At 41.4% G+C, this 20,774-nt stretch overlaps 1 protein-coding gene across 2 annotated transcripts in view; it reads left to right on the top strand.

Annotated features, from left to right (window-relative positions):
* Positions 1 to 20,774, top strand: part of HLCS (holocarboxylase synthetase) — a 143,336-nt gene that overhangs the window by 103,508 nt on the left and 19,054 nt on the right. The gene's annotated exons all lie outside the window — the stretch shown is intronic.

The following is a 20,774-nucleotide window of genomic DNA, read 5'->3' as shown; positions in this document are numbered from 1 at the left end:
GAAAAGAGGACCCTGCCCATAAGAGCTTACACTCTACAGGAGAGAGGATCCTGCCCATAAGAGCTTACACTCTACAGGAGAGAGGACCCTGCCCATAAGATCTTACATTCTACAGGAGAGAGGACCCTGCCCATAAGAGCTTACACTCTACAGGAGAGAGGACCCTGCCCATAAGAGCTTACACTCTACAGGAGAGAGGACTCTGCCCATAAGAGCTTACATTCTACAGGAGAGAGGACCCTGCCCATAAGAGCTTACATTCTACAGGAGAGAGGACCCTGCCCATAAGAGCTTACACTCTACAGGAGAGAGGATCCTGCCCATAAGAGCTTACACTCTACAGGAGAGAGGACCCTGCCCATAAGATCTTACATTCTACAGGAGAGAGGACCCTGCCCATAAGAGCTTACACTCTACAGGAGAGAGGACCCTGCCCATAAGAGCTTACACTCTACAGGAGAGAGGACTCTGCCCATAAGAGCTTACATTCTACAGGAGAGAGGACCCTGCCCATAAGAGCTTACACTCTACAGGAGAGAGGATCCTGCCCATAAGAGCTTACACTCTACAGGAGAGAGGACCCTGCCCATAAGAGCTTACACTCTACAGGAGAGAATACCCTGCCCATAAGAGCTTACACACTGCTCAGGCCTGAGGCCCCTAACTTGTGTTTGCATGATTTAGAAGCTGAGCTGGAAATTCACTCAATACTGTTTTACATGCTAATCCACCCAAGACTCATTTTGGAAAGGTCAGAGCAATGGGGACCTGTGAATGGGAAGAAAAGCCACTTTTCAGTTCCCAGACACAAGCAGTGGCAGTCTTCTCATTGTGGCACTTGTAAGAGGCTTGCTTAATACGTAAAGAAGGCCTGTTGTCAGTCTCAGGAGATTAGTACAGCAGCCAGGCGACTGGTCACACCGAGATGTATGTGAGCTAAAGAAACCAACATGGATATATAGAGAGAAATAGATATAGTATAGCAGATAGATAGATAGATAGATAGATCGATAGAAGATAGATATGTAGGAGACAGATAGATAGCTAGATTGATAGATATGAGATAGATAGATAGATAGATAGATAGATAGATATGAGCAAGATTAATGGATACAGGATTGATAGATATGATATACATATATTTATATTAGAGATATAGATAGATATTGGTAGATATAAATATGAAATAGAGAGATACAGAGATAGCACAGATATGACAGATATATGAATGAATATTAGATATTGAATATTAGATACACATGAGAAAAATACATATTGGATACATACATATCTATGGGCATATGGGCAGCACGGTGGCTCAGTGGTTAGCACTGCAGCCTTGTAGCACTAGAGTCTTTAGTTCAAATCCTGCCAAGGACAACATCTGCAAGAAGTTTGTATGTTCTCCCCGTGTTTGCGTGGGTTTCCTCCCACACTCCAAAGACATAGTGATAGGGAATGTAGATTGTTAGCCCTATATGGAACAGTGACTGTCAATGTCTGTAATGTGCTGCGGAATATGATGGCGCTATAGAAGTAAGCATAATAATAATAATATTGATCTATCATCTATCTATATCTCATATCTATCTCTATCTGTCTATCTATCCATTCGATATCTATCTATCTCCTATCTATCTATCTATTATCTATCTATCTATTATCTATCTATCTATCTATCTATCTATCTCCTATCTATCTATCTATCTATCTATCTATCTATCTCCTATCTATCTATCTATCTATCTATCTATCTATCTCTTATCTATCTATCTATCTATCTATCTATCTATCTATCTATCTATCTATCTCCTATCTATCTATCTATTTATCTATCTCTTATCTATCTATCTATCTATCTATCTCTTATCTATCTATCTATCTATCTATCTATCTATCTATCTCCTATCTATCTATCTATCTATCTATCTATCTATCTATCTATTTATCTATCTCTTATCTATCTATCTATCTATCTCATATAGATGTTGATGGTTATGATACAGGTCAGGCAGAGAGATCCTGATATAATACAAACATTAGAGTGCTATTAGTTATTGATACATAAAATATAGATAGTCATTGATAAATCTGATATAATATAGATAGATATGACAGATATATTGATAGTGAGCGTTCTCCATTGTTCAGATCCGGGAGCCTTGTGGCAGACTTCCAGCTGGCACTCTCATATTTTTGGGCTATTATCTATGACTATTGTTTGGCCGCTCCCCTCCCAGACTGATTCCTGTAGTCTCTAGAATATTCTCTGGCCTTGTTCATCAGCATTATTCTTATTATTCCTGTATGGATGATGAAGCTTTATATTCCAGGCTCTTATCTTATGTTATCTGAGCCCAGGCACACAGCTGTAGCTTTTCGCCGGGTGTAGAAGGAATTAAGTCGGTGTAACCGTACACTGTGGCTTTCGCGGAGAGGTCAGCGTCAGACCCCTTCTTCTCTACCTGGTGACTGCCCGCTTTCCCATTAAACATCATTTATTCTGAAGGAGGCCTCGCTGAGACCATCTGGGTTCTCCTGTCTGAGTTGATCAGAAGATAATTTCTCTACTTGGTGCTGTAGTCATGTTCCAGTGCAGAAGGCGATCTGCCGCTCCTGCCGAAAAACAAGAGTCCTTAATTAGCAGCAGTGTTCAATGAGAATGGTTAACCTGCTGTATTGCCAGGCGGGTCATGCTGTTCCCAGTGCACCGAATGCATCGCCGCTAAACTCTGACCCCTACAACTTTCTAATATTCTCTTACGCTCAGAGGGGGTCCTATACTTACTACACTCTCCTTTTATCCCGCTGTGTCAGCTCCTGTTTGGAATTGTATTTTTTTAAGAATTTTTGTTCTACTCTTTTATTCCCCCCCCCTTAAATTAGCCTCAAAATCTAAAAAAAATCAAATGAATTATTTTTTTTTTATAAAAAAAAGTAAATAATTGACTTTTATTTAAAACATAAGAAACAGGCCAATTTGGTTTTTATTCTTCCATATGTTTTTTGGTTTAAAATTTTTAAAATTATATTTAATGAATAAGAATTTAAGAATAATTAATAAATATAATTTAATAAATATTTAAGAATATTGTGTAAGAATCATAATAAATTCTAACATGTGGTTCTTAGAAATACAAGTTTTTTTGTTTTTTTTTAAATTGACTATTTTTTTGATTTGAAACCAAATTTTTTTAAAAAAAATTTAAAAAGTGTTAATATTTGATACCTTTTATTTTATTCATTTTTTTTTAACTGTAGAATTTGACGAATTTTGATTTTTTTTGTGTGACGTTATCAATTTTTCCCCCCATTGTCGTACTGTATTTTTTGTCTTGCCATATGATTTTTTTCTCTCTTTGCTTTAAAATAACAAAATCTACAAATATATAAAAAATAATTTAAAAAAAAAAACAAAAAACTTTTTTTTAAAAAAAATACTGGGTTCTAAAAAAAATACTCCATTTTATAAAAGAAAAGCCATTCTAAAAAAAAAAAAAAAAAAAAAGTCCTTTTTAAAAATACTTTAATTTACCAGGTGACTGGATCATTGTTATACCTTTTGTGTATTAATTTTTATATCTTGTCAGGGAATTTGCAAATAATGTATGGGTGGAGAAGATGAATATGCTCTAGTGCCACCTTTAAGAAGGTAGCTCTCTTTAGATCTATGCATGGCTCCCCCCCCCTAAAAAAAAAAATAGGTAATATTAACCAAACAGGATAGCTCCTACAAAACGAAGAGGAACTGATCTCCAGACAACTAGTTCCAGGTTATTGTCTCTCATTAGAAACGTGGAAGAAAACCAAGGTGCCGGAGACAACCCATACAGATGTTTCTTTTTGTCAGATTCGAACCCAGGACCCCAGTACCTTTCGGATGTTTCTAGTCTTTGAATGGTAAAATATTGAGGCTCATTGGCATCAGAGCTCACATAGTCTAAAAAAATGAACATGACCGATTTATCAAAATTTGTTCCTCCAAAAAAAAAAAAAAAAATTCCGATCAGAAGACATTGTAATCCTGTTAGACAGCTGGTTACAGGGTATCCTGCATCTAAGATCTCCAGCATCGGCTCTAATTGGTGGGATAGTGTTCATGTGCCCTACAGCTCCCCTACAGGTAAATTGAAGTATTGCACTGTGCCCAATGTAAGTCAGTCTAACCTGATGGCGGAATTTTTTTGCCACAGTGGTGAGCATTTTTTATCATTGAAAATTTTACTACTAAGTTTAATTGTCATTATACCTAACCTTGTGTCATGGGAGATTACATATCCAGCAATGCCGTAATATATTTCTGTTTTCGGAATAGCTTACAATAGAGACAACAAATCCCAAATAAAAGAAATTGGATAATCCATTTTGCCACCATTGTCTCTTCTAAACCTTCAGCAGTTTGCTGACTTTTATATCTGCAGTATAAAGTATACTCGGTGGTGCCGCTGCCTCAGACCTTCCAAATGTCCCGGTTTTGCACGAGCCTTCAATAAAGGGGACGTCAAGATGGGGAAGGTGTGGTGGTACAGTATAATAGATAAGTAAAATTAGACATTTCGGCACAGTTATGTGGGTGCCCCTTGAAAATTTGGGCTTAACAATGTTGTTAAGTAGTAGTAGTATCGGAAAAAGGGAAATGTAAAGGCAAATGTAAATCCCATCAATATTTGGTGTGATCTTTGCCCTTTGGAGGAGGAGTCCTGGAAGTGATGATACGGCCCCCGCAGAGCCCTGATCCCATCATCACCCAGTCTGTCTGGGATGACATGAAGAGACAGACGGATTGGAGCAAGCAACATCCACAGAAGATCTGTGCTTATTTCTCCAAGGCGACGGGAACAACCTCCCTGCCCAATTCTTCCAAAAACTGCAAGTACCGAGAAGAACTGATGGAAGGCAAAGGGCAAAGGTCACCCCGAATATTGACGGGACTTACATTTCTCTTGTCTTCATTCACTTTGTTTTGTTTATTGACAAAAACAAACTATTAACCCCTTCGATTCTCGAAACCTTTCTTCGCGGGACTTTTTCTCTACACCTGCCTAATACTTTTGCACTGTACTATATTTATTCTCCTTGCTGACCAGCAGTATTTATCATTGTATGGGCTAAAATGGCTGAAAGGGTTAAACAGATCGGTTCGCGTCTTCGTTTCTACCATTTCTTTTTTTCTAGCATTTTCCCATTTCCAAGATCCATTGAAATTCTTAAAGCAACAAGCCTTAAGTGGCGCGCTGATACGTTAATCCCTCTGTACATACGGGTTCATCCCACAGCCAACATTGTTTGGGTGGTTCGAGGCAGATCAGAGGGAATTTCGCCTATCTGTTAATCAAAGGATTCTCGGAAGGAATGTTTGCCGTCTTCATTCCTAATGTGAATGGTTGGATTTTCGAAAGCTTAAGCCCGTGGGCCGTGTGTTTACACGCTGTGTGTCGGGGTTGGTGCTAAAAGATTTCAGTTGTGACTTGCAAGTCTCCAAAATGTCTTTATAAGTGGAACGTCTCATAGCCAGGGGGGGTTTATTCTGTAAAGTCGAGACGTCTTACGTTACAATTTTTATAAATTTCGAGTCATAATTTTACCAAAATTGACCCTGCGTTGTCTCTACGTGCGTCATACACTATAGTCTGCTGACACGAGCAACAGTCTCGAAAAATCGACATCTTCTTCGATCCTCTCACGTTCCGCCCATCACCCATCAGAGACCTTAGTTATAAGAGCAGCTATTCTACTTGGCTCATAGATCCTGAAATGTCATCAGTAATATACATTTCACGGATATTTGCCAAATATCGCCGGTTATGAGCGGTAGCGGGAAAAAAAAAATCCAGGAGCGTAAAACATTAAAACATGAGCATTGCCTGCCAAAGTTCTGGGGTTTCCCAAAATGTTTCTAAAAAAAAAAATCCCATAAATTAAAAGAAAATCCAATAAATGTAAAAAAAAAAAAAGTAACCATAAATTACAAAAATATCATAAATTTAACAAAATCCCATCATTTTTTTTCCATGTTGTTTTTATTAATTTTTTTGCAAAAATCTTAAACATCAAACAACATGAGGACGAGGGGAAAAGAATATGAAATGAGACGGATAACTGTGGAATGTACAAATCCAATAAATGAATCCAAATATTATAAATCAAATAAAATTGAATAAAATCCAATAAAGAAACACAAATAAAAAAATCTGATAAAGTGACCATGAAATTCTTACATCAAGACTTTATAATATTGCATTCATTGTAGTCGAGATTTGTGGATGACTAGACTAGAGATGAGCGAGTACCGTTTCGAATAGCACGCACCCATAGGAATGAATGGACGCAGCCGGCATGCAGGGGGTTAAGCGGCAGGACGCCGGCCCAGTCTGCGCGCCGGCCGGCTCCATTCATTGCTATGGGTGCGTGCTATTCGGAACGGTACTCGCTCATCTCTAGTGGCAACCATTACAGTGCCCATAGGGGTTCCCCCCAGCTGTCTACAAAACAGAAATTTTATACAAATTAGCATTTTTATTCAGATCTGTTTCGTCCCTCCGTCTATTAAAGGGAATATGTTACTATATATTAGTATTCATGAACCAGGATGATCAGGATGAACAGGGCAATATGTCTCATCCATGGTGTTTGGCATAGAAGAGGCCACTTAGAGTTCACAGCTTTCCTGGAACCCCCTTTTAATAATAGTTGTGAGTCCAAGACCGAGCACCCCCACTGATCAGCTGTATGAAGAAGCCACAGTGTTCAGGTGAGCGCTGCGGCCTCTTCACTACTTATGAAGCACGTCAATGTACATTATATTGTGGCTGTGGTCATGCTATTCACTTGAATGGGACGGAGCTATGAATAGGCTCATGACGTAAGAGTCACACTGAATGTGGTCTCAGCAGTCACAGGAAAGGACCTGTGACTTCACGGCTAATGTATGTGAGTGATGTCCGAGACCTTTCCTGTGACCTCTGAGGCCACTAATTGGCCTCACTGGTCACATGCAGTTAGGGCCGCCACCAGAACAAGCCCCCGGAAGCCGTTGAACTGGACTGGTATTTTTTTTTTTTTTTAATGTTTCAGCTTCCCGTGTCCTCCTGCCCCAGTTCTGTGTTTCTTGGACTATCCCTTTAAGCCTTATAATTGCTACAATGAAGCAGAATCTGTCAGTCATTAAGTGTTCAATTTGCCTGCAGCGCCGCCACAGGGGAAATAAAGCATTACATAGTGACCATTCAAATCAATGGGTTGTGTATGTGAAGCAGGACAGGATGAGTCCTCCACAGTGAGAGGCGCTCTTTGTGATCCCCCTGGCCAAGATAGGAGGATCTTGTACAGAGGACGCCATGCTATTCTCTAATACAGTATATGGAAATGTGTTTTCTAAACAGGACAAACTACAGACTTTTTCACCATTTTATTGGATACTTCCCTTCTTCCTCATACTGGGGTTGTTCCTTAATTGTAGCTATAAATTTTGGTTCCTAGAGATGGATCTTCCCAGACACATGGATCCCCACAACATAGTAACCGACCCTAGGAGAAGTTTTTTTTTCACTCCAACCTTCTGAGGCGGCGCGGCTCTGATATTCCATTATAAGGAGCAGATGTGTGCTGGCCCTTTAATCGAGCGCAGAAAAGCAATCTTTTTACAATGGCAGCAAGGTGTTTTATTAACTCCCACATAATCCAGCGGTCGCAGCGCTGCCTCCAAATTCACAACGTTGTGTTCCTTTGTCTCCTTCGGTAAGGCTGAACCCCAGTGTTGGTGACATTAAACATGGGAACCTTCTCCGTCCTCTGCTGTAGAATAAATTCAAGGAGATTAATATAAGGCAAAAAATTGTGCCGAAAAGTCACTCTCTGAGGGGGTTGGCATCCAGCCTGACAGGACCCCCGAGTCCTGCAGCTCCTCTGTTTACTCTGTGATAGCCCTACGTTCCTGCGGTGTGATGTGAGGAGCACGGATATAAGGTTACCTGTCCGAAATCCAGTGACTAGTCTCCTGTCTGCCACAACTGAAGGGGCACAAGGATGCCTAACAGTCATGGGTAGTGCGTGCGGCCAGTGATAGTCATGGTACTGCCTAACCTACATTGGGTGACCCCGGCTTGCCTAATTATGGTTCCTCTTACATTACAGTACCAAATAAGATTCCACCTGACCCCTGTTAACTGACCAGGGGGTTCTCGCTACCCTGTGACTACCCCATAACTCCAGACTGATTATACATCTCACCATCATTAATGTCCTCCATGACTACGGCTAAAACCGTGACAACGACTACAGCCAGGACTACGACTACAACCATGACTACGACTACAACCATGACTACAACTATGACCATGACTACGACTACCACCATGACTACAACTATGACCATGACTACGACTACAACCATGACTATGACTACCACCATGACTATGACTACAACCATGACTACGACTACAACCATGACTACAACTATGACCATGACTACAACTATGACCATGACTATGACTACAACCATGACTATGACTACAACCATGACTACAACTATGACCATGACTACGACTACAACCATGACTATGACTACAACCATGACTACAACTATGACCATGACTATGATTACAACCATGACTACGACTACAACCATGACTACAACTATGACCATGACTACGACTACCACCATGACTACAACTATGACCATGACTACGACTACAACCATGACTACGACTACAACCATGACTACAACTATGACCATGACTACGACTACCACCATGACTACAACTATGACCATGACTACGACTACAACCATGACTACAACTACAACCATGACTACAACTATGACCATGACTACGACTACAACCATGACTACAACTATGACCATGACTACGACTACAACCATGACTACGACTACCACCATGACTATGACTACAACCATGACTACGACCACAACCATGACTACGACTACCACCATGACTATGACTACAACCACGACTACGACTACAACCACGACTATGGCTATGACCATGACTACGACTACAACCATGACTACGACCACCACCATGACTACGACTACCACCATGACTACAACTACAACCATGACTACAACTACAACCATGACTACAACTATGACTACAACCATGACTATGACCATGACTACGACTACAACCATGACTATGACCATGACTACGACTACAACCATGACTACGACTACCACCATGACTACGACTACCACCATGACTACAACCATGATTATGACTATGACCATGACTACGACTACCACCATGACCATGACTACAACCATGATTATGACTATGACCATGACTACGACTACCACCATGACTACAACCATGACTACGACCATGATTATGACTATGACCATGACGACGACTACAACTTCTTTCCTTCTAATTGACAATTTTTTTGCATTATTTTTAAGTGTACCCCTAACAACCATTCCTCAAAATGATCCCTTTGTTTTCTAGTTCTAGGGGTTTAACACCTCACTAGCTTAGTGTAGTGGGATGTTTTTGGTGAATTGTAGTGGCCGCATCTATTCTTTCCCTGGGTCTTGCAGGAACGTTCCTGTCCTTTTGTCCTTAGATGACATTAATGACCTCTTACCAGCTTTCCTGTTGACATTTTCTCTGTACTTAGTCAACCTGAACCCTACGCCATGCTAACAAGGAGCATCAATCCTAAAACATTGTTGTCCGCGGGTAGGTGCTTCCAGTATGGTTGCTCACCCAATGTACATTTCCAGCCTCTTCACATGGTTGGACATTCACATACATGGACAATACTTGTAGTAGATGTTCAGACAGTTTTTGTTCCTCCTGGAACTATTTTGCCTACTTTTTCCCAAAAAACCATTATCCTAAATACTTCTTCCTACACACAGAAGAAAAGTCTGGCCCTTCTCTAAGCAACTATTCCACATGAGATAGTAAAGGCTCCTCAAAAAGTTTTTCAAAAAATTGCAAAAGTTCTAGATATTTGTGGACCAATAAAATACTCTACTAGCTGAAGAAACATCAGGTCTTTCTCATAATAGGTACTGTAAGATAGTAAAGATCCTTCAAAAAAAAATTTTAAAAAAAGTTTCAAAAATTTCCTTCGATGGTTCTAGATACTTATTGACAAGGATCCAGAAAGGATCATTTACTTTTCACTTTCTAGCACTGTTACTGAATGGACTTGATATAATTACGGTGCTGAAATGGGAATGTCTGCCAAAAAGCCATGTTACCGGGGGATGAAGTCTAGTGGAGTAACTCGAGTGCACTACGTGATACTATCTACCTCGTTCCAGACGACCTAAAAGGCAGATTGTGGTGCGATGACTGTTTGGATGGACAACAATAATGTGCATTCATAGGGTCGGAAAATACGTCTACGGAACTTGATTAAGAAGCTGACAGATATTTCTACCGGCTGCGAGCTGGCATCCCTCTTTGAAATGTTCTCCTGAAGCCATCAGCCCAGAATCTTGGAATGGAGTGAGATTTATACATCTTGGCCGCGGCTGAAGTTATTTTGGAAAGTGTCTGCTACTTTTTATAGTATTGGTTTAGTGAAAGAAATAGGTAAAATCTACTACTGGAGGAAGTCCTGTTCTTCAACAAGGGAAACACAAGCATGGTTACTCAAGAAAGCCATAAATTAATACATCCGAAAGCTGGTTTCCTAATGTTGGACTTAGCAACATCCACATTTTCTAGATGGCGGCTGCTCCGTAAAGAATCAGAAGAAAACCTACATAAAAAAAAACATCTAGAACATGGTGACCTACATTAAAGGAGTGTTCTGAAACATTGATGGGTTAATCTTTGAGCAGAACTTCTGTGATCAGTTTTAATCTTTATAGTAATCTAATAGTAAGTGTTAAATTTTCCTGCAGTGCCCCCACTGGGGAAATTAAGTATTGCACAGTGTCCATTTATACCAGTAAGTTTTCTGTGTAATGCAAGACAGGACAGGTCCTCCAAAACAAGGGACACTGAGGTCAGAATAAGAGGACTCCTCTCTACATCGGACATCCCCTTTACAGTTATAATCCCTTTAAGCCTCATAATTGCTGTAGAGAAGAGGAACCTGTCAGTAAGTGTTCAATTTCCCTGCAGCGCCATCGCAGGATAAATGAAGCATTACACAGTGTCCATTAAAACCGTGGTTTGTCTCTGTAATGTGGACACGATAGGTCCTCCAAAGCGATAGACTGCTCTACAGTCTGGCCAGGAGATGAGGATCCTGATTAGAATTATAGCTCAGATTCTTGGGCGTTAGATCTCCCCACCAGTCACTCCCAAAAAGAAACCTTTTATTCAAAGGATGGGTTTAATATCCTTTTCCCGGGTCCTATGGCAGACAAACCATCGGTTACTGGACTGATTCCGACCTCAGATAACATGATTGGAACTATCACCCGGCCCCTGATTTTCTCCATCCCGTGCTCACAGCTAGTTACCTGTATTATGGGGGGGCTTTACTTTTGTACTGATATATTCATCCCCCATATATACAGGGAACTGGCGGTGAACACAGGAGAGGAAGGAGGAAGCGGAGCAACTCGCAAGCCAGGTTCTGGTTCTATGATGCCCCCGTTCATGTGCACCAGTCTATATAAATGTTACATGGCTAGTTTCTCCCAAAAAAGGTGCCACACGCTGCCTCTATTTCCAAGATAATATCATTGTTGTCAATATGCAAATGAGCTCTTTGGAGCAATGTGGTTGTTGTCATTGCTACAAAGAGATAAACAGCTAAATTTGTGATATTTTGACAATGGAGGCAGCAGGTGAAGAACACTGTCTGATGCAGGCGACACTAACCTATCTATCTGCAGGGCTGGGTTTGTATGCTGGTGCTGGTGACACTAACCTATCTATCTGCAGGGTTGGGTTTGTATGCTGGTGCTGGTGACACTAACCTATCTATCTGCAGGGCTGGGTTTGTATGCTGGTGCTGGTGACACTAACCTATCTATCTGCAGTGCTGGGGTGATATGCTGGTTCTGGTGACACTAACCTATCTATCTGCAGGGCTGGGGTGATATGCTGGTTCTGGTGACAGTAACCTATCTATCTGCAGGGCTGAGGTGATATGCTGCTTCTGGTGACACTAACCTATCTATCTGCAGGGCTGGGGTGATATGCTGGTTCTGGTGACAGTAACTTATCTATCTGCAGGACTGGGGTGATATACTGGTTCTGGTGACACTAACCTATCTATCTGCAGGGCTGGGGTGATATGCTGGTTCTGGTGACACTAACCTATCTATCTGCAGGGCTGGGGTGATATGCTGGTTCTGGTGACAGTAACCTATCTATCTGCAGGGCTGGGGTGATATGCTGGTTCTGGTGACAGTAACCTATCTATCTGCAGGGCTGGGGTGATATGCTGGTTCTGGTGACCCTAACCTATCCGCAGGGCTGGGGTGATATGCTGGTTCTGGTGACACTAACCTATCTATCTGCAGGGCTGGGGTAATATGCTGCTTCTGGTGACACTAACCTATCTATCTGCCGGGCTGGGGTGATATGCTGGTTCTGGTGACAGTAACTTATCTATCTGCGGGGCTGGGGTGATATGCTGGTTCTGGTGACACTAACCTATCTATCTGCAGGGCTGGGGTGATATGCTGGTTCTGGTGACAGTAACCTATCTATCTGCAGGGCTGGGGTGATATGCTGGTTCTGGTGACCCTAACCTATCTGCAGGGCTGGGGTGATATGCTGATTCTGGTGACACTAACCTATCTATCTGCAGGGCTGGGGTAATATGCTGATTCTGGTGACAGTAACCTATCTATCTGCAGGGCTGGGGTGATATGCCGGTTCTGGTGACACTAACCTATCTATCTGCAGGACTGGGGTGATATGCTGGTTCTGGTGACACTAACCTATCTATCTGCAGGGCTGGGGTAATATGCTGATTCTGGTGACAGTAACCTATCTATCTTCAGGGCTAGGGTGATATGTTGGGTTCTGGTGACAGACTCAGTTCTTATTATAGGGCACCCTGAGACCCTATCATTCTAAATAATGGGAATTTACCATTTTCATCTCTAAATCAAGTCAAATCAAATAGGCTTTATTGGCACGTCCAAATGGATATTTGGCATTGCCAAAGCTAGTAGAGTGGGGGGGGGGGTTTGGAGTTGGAGTCAAGGGGGAGAGTATGGGGGGGGGGGTGATTTGGGGTATAACAGTCCGTGGGGTCTCATCGTCCTCTTGTTTGGTGACAGCTGGACACGTATTGGGCAGCGATCTCCACAGTGGCCTCTTCTTCTCCCAGTAGGATGTAGAGTTTCCTCTTCTCGTCTGCAGATATGAAGTCCGGGATGTGGACAGAGAGTCTTTGGTAGTAGACGGCCCTCACAGCTGAGTATTTGGTGCAGTGTAGCAGGAAATGGGCATTTCTATATAAACTATACAAGGTCTCTAGTGTTTCTATCCAAGTACCTTATTTTTTTGTTACATTTCTTTAGTACCCCAATAGGCAGCCAACCGGAGACTAAAATAAATGACTGTGAACTTTGTGTGCCCATACGTCCCCCCTTTATTTTTGGCAGGGACTGAATTACTGCTAAGCTGGTAGTAGACAGTGTGTTCAGACTGTTTCTCCTCCGAATCTCCCTATATCCCCCAAAGATCTCCCCAATCCAGGAAAGTCGTTTGACTGATTGCCGGAGTAAACCTTACATGGCGGAGATTCTGGCCGCCCTTCGCATATTCTGCTGAAATCTACATTCCTTTTCTGTTAGCACCTTCCACGGGCATTAAACCCACAAACTGAAAAATGAGTCTACAAACCGCACTGTATTTCATCCAGAATAATATGATCTATATTATTTCTTCTCACAGTCCCCGATACTGTATTCTGTAGGTTATATATTTATAATGTAAAAAAAAAAATACCAAAAATATCTGTAATAAAAAATAACGATAAAAATCATCAACCCAGAGAAGGAACAATAAAACAGATGCATCAGATACCAGCCCTACGACCCTATTTACATCAAGAGGATATTTTTACATTTAATTTTTTATATCTATATATTTTTATCTAATCTATTTTATTCAATATTTTTGTATTTTTTGTTTTTTAAAGTTTTTTATGGTTTATTTTCTACTTTGTACCTTTGTTATATAGATTTGTTTATTAAATTTTTTTTATAAAGTTACCTGTTATATTATTGAATAATATATTTTTTTTTTATTATTTTTTCTAACTACTTAAAAAAATATGACCTACTTTTTAAACCAAGTTTTTATGTGTGTATATATATATATATATATATATATATATATATATATATATATATATATATATATATATATACACTCACCGGCCACTTTATTAGGTACACCTGTCCAACTGCTCGTTAACACTTAATTTCTAATCAGCCAATCACATGGCGGCAACTCAGTGCATTTAGGCATGTAGACATGGTCAAGACAATCTCCTTCAGTTCAAACCGAGCATCAGTATGGGGAAGAAAGGTGATTTGAGTGCCTTTGAACGTGGCATGGTTGTTGGTGCCAGAAGGGCTGGTCTGAGTATTTCAGAAACTGCTGATCTACTGGGATTTTCACGCACAACCATCTCTAGGGTTTACAGAGAATGGTCCGAAAAAGAAAAAACATCCAGTGAGCGGCAGTTCTGTGGGCGGAAATGCGTTGTTGATGCCAGAGGTCAGAGGAGAATGGCCAGACTGGTTCGAGCTGATAGAAAGGCAACAGTGACTCAAATAGCCACCCGTTACAACCAAGGTAGCCAGAAGAGCATCTCTGAACGCCGCACAGTGCGTCCAACTTTGAGGCAGATGGGCTACAGCAGCAGAAGACCACACCGGGTGCCACTCCTTTCAGCTAAGAACAGGAAACTGAGGCTACAATTTGCACAAGCTCATCGAAATTGGACAATTGAAGATTGGAAAAACATTGCCTGGTCTGATGAGTCTCGATTTCTGCTGCGACATTCGGATGGTAGGGTCAGAATTTGGCGTCAACTACATGAAAGCATGGATCCATCCTGCCTTGTATCAACGGTTCAGGCTGGTGGTCGTGGTGTCATGGTGTGGGGAATATTTTCTTGGCACTCTTTGGGCCCCTTGGTACCAATTGAGCATCGTTGCAACGCCAAAGCCTACCTGAGTATTGTTGCTGACCATGTCCATCCCTTTATGACCACAATGTACCCAACATCTGATGGCTACTTTCAGCAGGATAATGCGCCATGTCATAAAGCTGGAATCATCTCAGACTGGTTTCTTGAACATGACAATGAGTTCACTGTACTCCAATGGCCTCCACAGTCACCAGATCTCAATCCAATAGAGCATCTTTGGGATGTGGTGGAACGGGAGATTCGCATCATGGATGTGCAGCCGACAAATCTGCGGCAACTGTGTGATGCCATCATGTCAATATGGACCAAAATCTCTGAGGAATGCTTCCAGCACCTTGTTGTATCTATGCCACGAAGAATTGAGGCAGTTCTGAAGGCAAAAGGGGGTCCAACCCGTTACTAGCATGGTGTACCTAATAAAGTGGCCGGTGAGTGTATGTATATATATATATATATATATATATATATATATATATATATATATATACAGTGCCTACAAGTAGTATTCAACTCCCTGAAGATTTAGCAGGTTTGATAAGATGCAAATAAGTTAGAGCCTTCAAACTTCAAACAAGAGTAGGATTTATTAACAGATGCATAAATCTTACAAACCAAAAAGTTATGTTGCTCAGTTAAATTTTAATAAATTTTAAACATAAAAGTGTGGGTCAATTATTATTCAACCCCTAGGTTTCATATTTTGTGGAATAACCCTTGTTTGCAATTCCAGCTAATAATCGTCTTTTATAAGACCTGATCAGGCTGGCACAGGTCTCTGGAGTTATCTTGGCCCACTCCTCCATGCAGATCTTCTCCAAGTTATCTAGGTTCTTTGGGTGTCTCATGTAGACTTTAATCTTGAGCTCCTTCCACAAGTTTTCAATTGGGTTAAGGTCAGGAGACTGACTAGGCCACTGCAACACCTTGATTTTTTCCCTCTTGAACCAGGCCTTGGTTTTTTTGGCTGTGTGCTTTGGGTCGTTGTCTTGTTGGAAGATGAAATGACGACCCATCTTAAGATCCTTGATGGAGGAGCGGAGGTTCTTGGCCAAAATCTCCAGGTAGGCCGTGCTATCCATCTTCCCATGGATGCGGACCAGATGGCCAGGCCCCTTGGCTGAGAAGCAGCCCCACAGCATGATGCTGCCACCACCATGCTTGACTGTAGGGATGGTATTCTTGGGGTCGTATGCAGTGCCATCCAGTCTCCAAACGTCACGTGTGTGGTTGGCACCAAAGATCTCGATCTTGGTCTCATCAGACCAGAGAACCTTGAACCAGTCTCAGAGTCCTCCAAGTGATCATGAGCAAACTGTAGACGAGCCTTGACATGACGCTTTGAAAGTAAAGGTACCTTACGGGCTCGTCTGGAACGGAGACCATTGCGGTGGAGTACGTTACTTATGGTATTGACTGAAACCAATGTCCCCACTGCCATGAGATCTTCCCGGAGCTCCTTCCTTGTTGTCCTTGGGTTAGCCTTGACTCTTCGGACAAGCCTGGCCTCGGCACGGGAGGAAACTTTCAAAGGCTGTCCAGGCCGTGGAAGGCTAACAGTAGTTCCATAAGCCTGCCACTTCCGGATGATGCTCCCAACAGTGGAGACAGGTAGGCCCAACTCCTTGGAAAGGGTTTTGTACCCCTTGCCAGCCTTGTGACCCTCCACGATCTTGTCTCTGATGGCCTTGGAATGCTCCTTTGTCTTTCCCATGTTGACCATGTATGAGTGCTGTTCACAAGTTTGGGGAGGGTCTTAAATAGTCAGAAAAGGCTGGAAAAAGAGATAATTAATCCAAACATGTGAAGCTCATTGTTCTTTGTGCCTGAACTACTTCTTAATACTTTAGGGGAACCAAACAGAATTCTGGTGGTTTGAGGGGTTGAATAATAAATGACCCTCTGAATAAACTTTTCACAATTTAAAAAAAAATTAAACAAAGAAATAACATTCTTTTTTGCTGCAGAGCATTTCACACTTCCAGGCTGATCTACAGTCCAAATGTCACAATGCCAAGTTAATTCCGAATGTGTAAACCTGCTAAATCTGCAGGGGGTTGAATACTACTTGTAGGCACTGTATATATATATATATATATATATATATATATATATATATATATATATATATATTACATTTTCCAAATCACTATGTATTAAAAGTACTATGTCCTTCAATTTTCACTTCGGCCACTAAGCCTAATATATTTACATTTGCCAATTTTGTAGGGGTTTCTCATCTCATCTATGTCACAGACAAGACAGGCAGTATTGCAATAGAAGATAACACCTTTATAGATCACTATACATTAAACCCATCATTGCATGCTCTCTTAATGTTGTTAAAGGGGCTCTATCAGCAAAACCTAAAAAAGAATGATCTACTTCCGCATCGTGCACGGTGGACGGGCATTCAGGGTGAGCCGTCTTCTTCATCCACGCGCACAATTAAAGCATTCAATTTTTAGACTCCATGTTGTGTAATAAATAGGATCGTTTTTAAAATCCGATCTTCAATTATTAAAAAAAATCTCAATGACTTGCATTGGGATTGGGAATTGGGAGCGGGAGCGGAATCGGCTAGGAATGGAAGATGATTGGAAATCGGATTTTAAAAACGATCCTGAAAAATCAAGATCGGCTCAACCCCAATATACACCAGTGAGTTCCTTGAAAAGGCGTTTGACATCATTAATGAAATGTTAGATCATTGCTACAATTCATTAACCCTTTAAAACTTGTTGAGCTATACACTGTAATAGTGAGCCATATCAATTATCTTCTAATTGGTAAAACCGTGTATATACAGTGTGTGTGTGTGTATATATATATATATATATATATATATATATATATATATAGTATATAGATGGTGGCTACATAGAATTTGCATCAATATCGTAGATTTGGCTGACCTGGATAACCCTCTAATCATCACCAAACCCCAAAAGTTATTACATACCCCATTATTCAAACCCTAGACTTCCCAAAGTTGACAACCCAGATCAGTTTCCTATTATTACTGCTGCACATGACCATGTGACATTGACACTCTTCGGATGATGGCTGTGGTCACACGGCGACATTGCTAGCTACTACGCACAAAGTAGGATGACCATGACAAGACAGCGGTAGCAAAAAAATTGAGCGCAAATTGGAAACCATTTTTCTGCCATAATGTTCAGTCTAAATAGCTAAATTCCTTGTGACTTTAGTGCAGCAGAAATTTTTTTTCATTGCCCAACTTGTATGGGACTTGATTTTGCGTGACCCAAGGTTTCCTCTAGTCCTAGCCTTAACATTTTAAAGTCAAGTCCAATTTAGAGGGCAGACTTTTTTTTTTCCTCTTCTCTTGGCCCAAGTTGAAAAGAGTGTCTCTTGCTCTGGAGGATCTGTCCTGTTCGGTATCACACAGGAAACTCCTGGGTTTAAATGGCCGCCATGTAATGCCTAATTTCACCTCTGGTGGTGCTGTAGGGAAATCGATCACTTACTGCCAGGTTGCCCGCAGATTATAACTGATCTCCAGGGATTTAAGCACAGGGAGATGTTGTGATCTTCTCATTGTCGAGAGACCTTTCTAAAAGGTAAGGACTGTCCCAGAGAACCTCTTCAAAATGATTTCACCCATTTTTTTTCCATAAATTAGTTGGAACTAGTAAATGTGGTAAAATAACAAAATTGGCTAGAATTTCCAATTTTCTTGTCCCCACTTCCAGCACCGCTGTCTGATCCTGCAGTGATGATGTCATCTTCTTGGTTGCAGTGATGAGATACAAGTAGGTGCCATGTCATTGGGCGGCCATTAAGTGGCCTCAAGGGGACATGGCGAAGAGGCCCAGAGCGCAGGCCTAGAAGCTGCAGGCTAGAAAACTGTTAGGCATCTTCCTTTTTTGTTATTTACTTGATAAACTAATACATGCCTTTTCCAAAAACGACATAAAATCACCCCTTAGGAATCTATACTTACCCAAAAATTACCCTAAACCAACGGTGTAACTACCGGGGCAGCAGTGGTAGCAGCTGCCACAGGGACGGGACATTCAGAGGCCTGGTGACAGCCGCTACTGCTGTGGTTTTTTTTGTTTTGTTTTTAATAGGCCATTACCGGATGGAGTTACTCCACCCAGTAACGGGCCCGATATACTTACCTCTCCGGCCAGGCTTCGGGCCTACTAGTGTGACATCCCTGACATCACTTGCCTGGGGCTTGTGTCCATATGCGTCGTGACGCAGGCCTTGGTCATGTGACATCCTGTAGGTCATTGAAGGTGGCAGACATCAGCGGGGAGTGCGCTGGAGCCAGGGATAGGTAAGTAACAGTGTTTTTTATATTTGTATCCTCCTGGGTCTCCGATTATTATAGTCTGAAAGGACTCCAGAGTATAATACGGTAATTGTTTATGAGTGTCCACAATGGGGCATAATACTGTGTGCAGGGGCCACTATTGGGCATAATGGTGCGGAGGGGGAATGTTGGTCGGGGTCTTTGGCATTGGTTGGGGGGACCCCATGTGAAAAGTTCCCCACGGGGCCCCACCATTCCTAGTTACGCCATTTCGCTAAACATTATACCTACAACACCCTGTGTGAATATAGCCCTATAAAATACATAAATATAAAATGGCCTACCAAAATAAATTGCAGATAAAACCTGTGTGAACCCAGTCTTACATAAAAATTGCACAAAATTGATGTACACGAACCAAAATATTGCACTAAAACACTGTGTATATTTACACTTAGGGCTCATTCACACTACGTAATCGCCAGCTTATTCTGAACGTAAAACAATGAGCCCTTATAATGATAAGAATCCTGCCTTACTGAACATTTGCAGAAAAACACACTATATGGACCCAGTATAACCCAAAAATGGAAAAAAAAATTGTTCTACATGAACCTATTGCTACTAAAACATTGCAGAACATTCACAAGCATTGAACCTGACTCTCTAAAGTGATGCAGAGGTACCCTGCCTTATCGAGAAATTATAAAAAGCAAACACTGTGTGAACTCAGTCTTATGAAGAATTGCACAAACTTGTCCACTGGGAAGAGATATATTGCAAAATTTGTCTCATGTGGTCCAGATATTACCTTAAAATTGCACAAAATCGCGCCTGTGCGAACGCAGACTAAGGCCTCGTGCAATGAGCCGCAGCCAAAAAGTGCGGCAGAAAAAAACGCTGTGGAAATGCATTTGTGTCTGTTCAAATAATGGACTTATGGCGAACATTAAGCATCCGTTATTTTGAACATTTACAGCGCTGTGGAATATGTTGGCGCTATATAAATAAAATTTATTATTATTTTATGGTTAATGGACGGGCGTCGGTTATACTGTACGTTTTTCTTCTGCACGTGCTCAGGAAACCGAACAAAAATAAGCAAAAAAAACCGTGCGCTATAACAACAGACACTGATCGTAATGTGACGGGGTTTTTTAACTGACACATTAGCATCACTTAGTGTCCGTTATTGTCCATTACGACAGTCGTCCGGTTTTTGGGGGTTTTTTACGGCCCCCTTTCTGGAATATTGCACATGGTCTCCCTGCATGACCCCCTGCCATCCCCAGGTCGCCGACACTTTTGTTTTTGTCCCTTCGCCGGCTTACATGACGCTTTGTTACACTCACAGGCGGATTGGGTTTCCTGTATGTCACGA

The sequence above is a fragment of the Leptodactylus fuscus genome, chromosome 2, assembly GCF_031893055.1.
Source record: "Leptodactylus fuscus isolate aLepFus1 chromosome 2, aLepFus1.hap2, whole genome shotgun sequence".
Taxonomy (NCBI): domain Eukaryota; kingdom Metazoa; phylum Chordata; class Amphibia; order Anura; family Leptodactylidae; genus Leptodactylus; species Leptodactylus fuscus.
The sequence above is the reverse complement of the archived record's forward strand: the minus strand, read 5'-3'. Positions and strand labels throughout refer to the sequence as shown.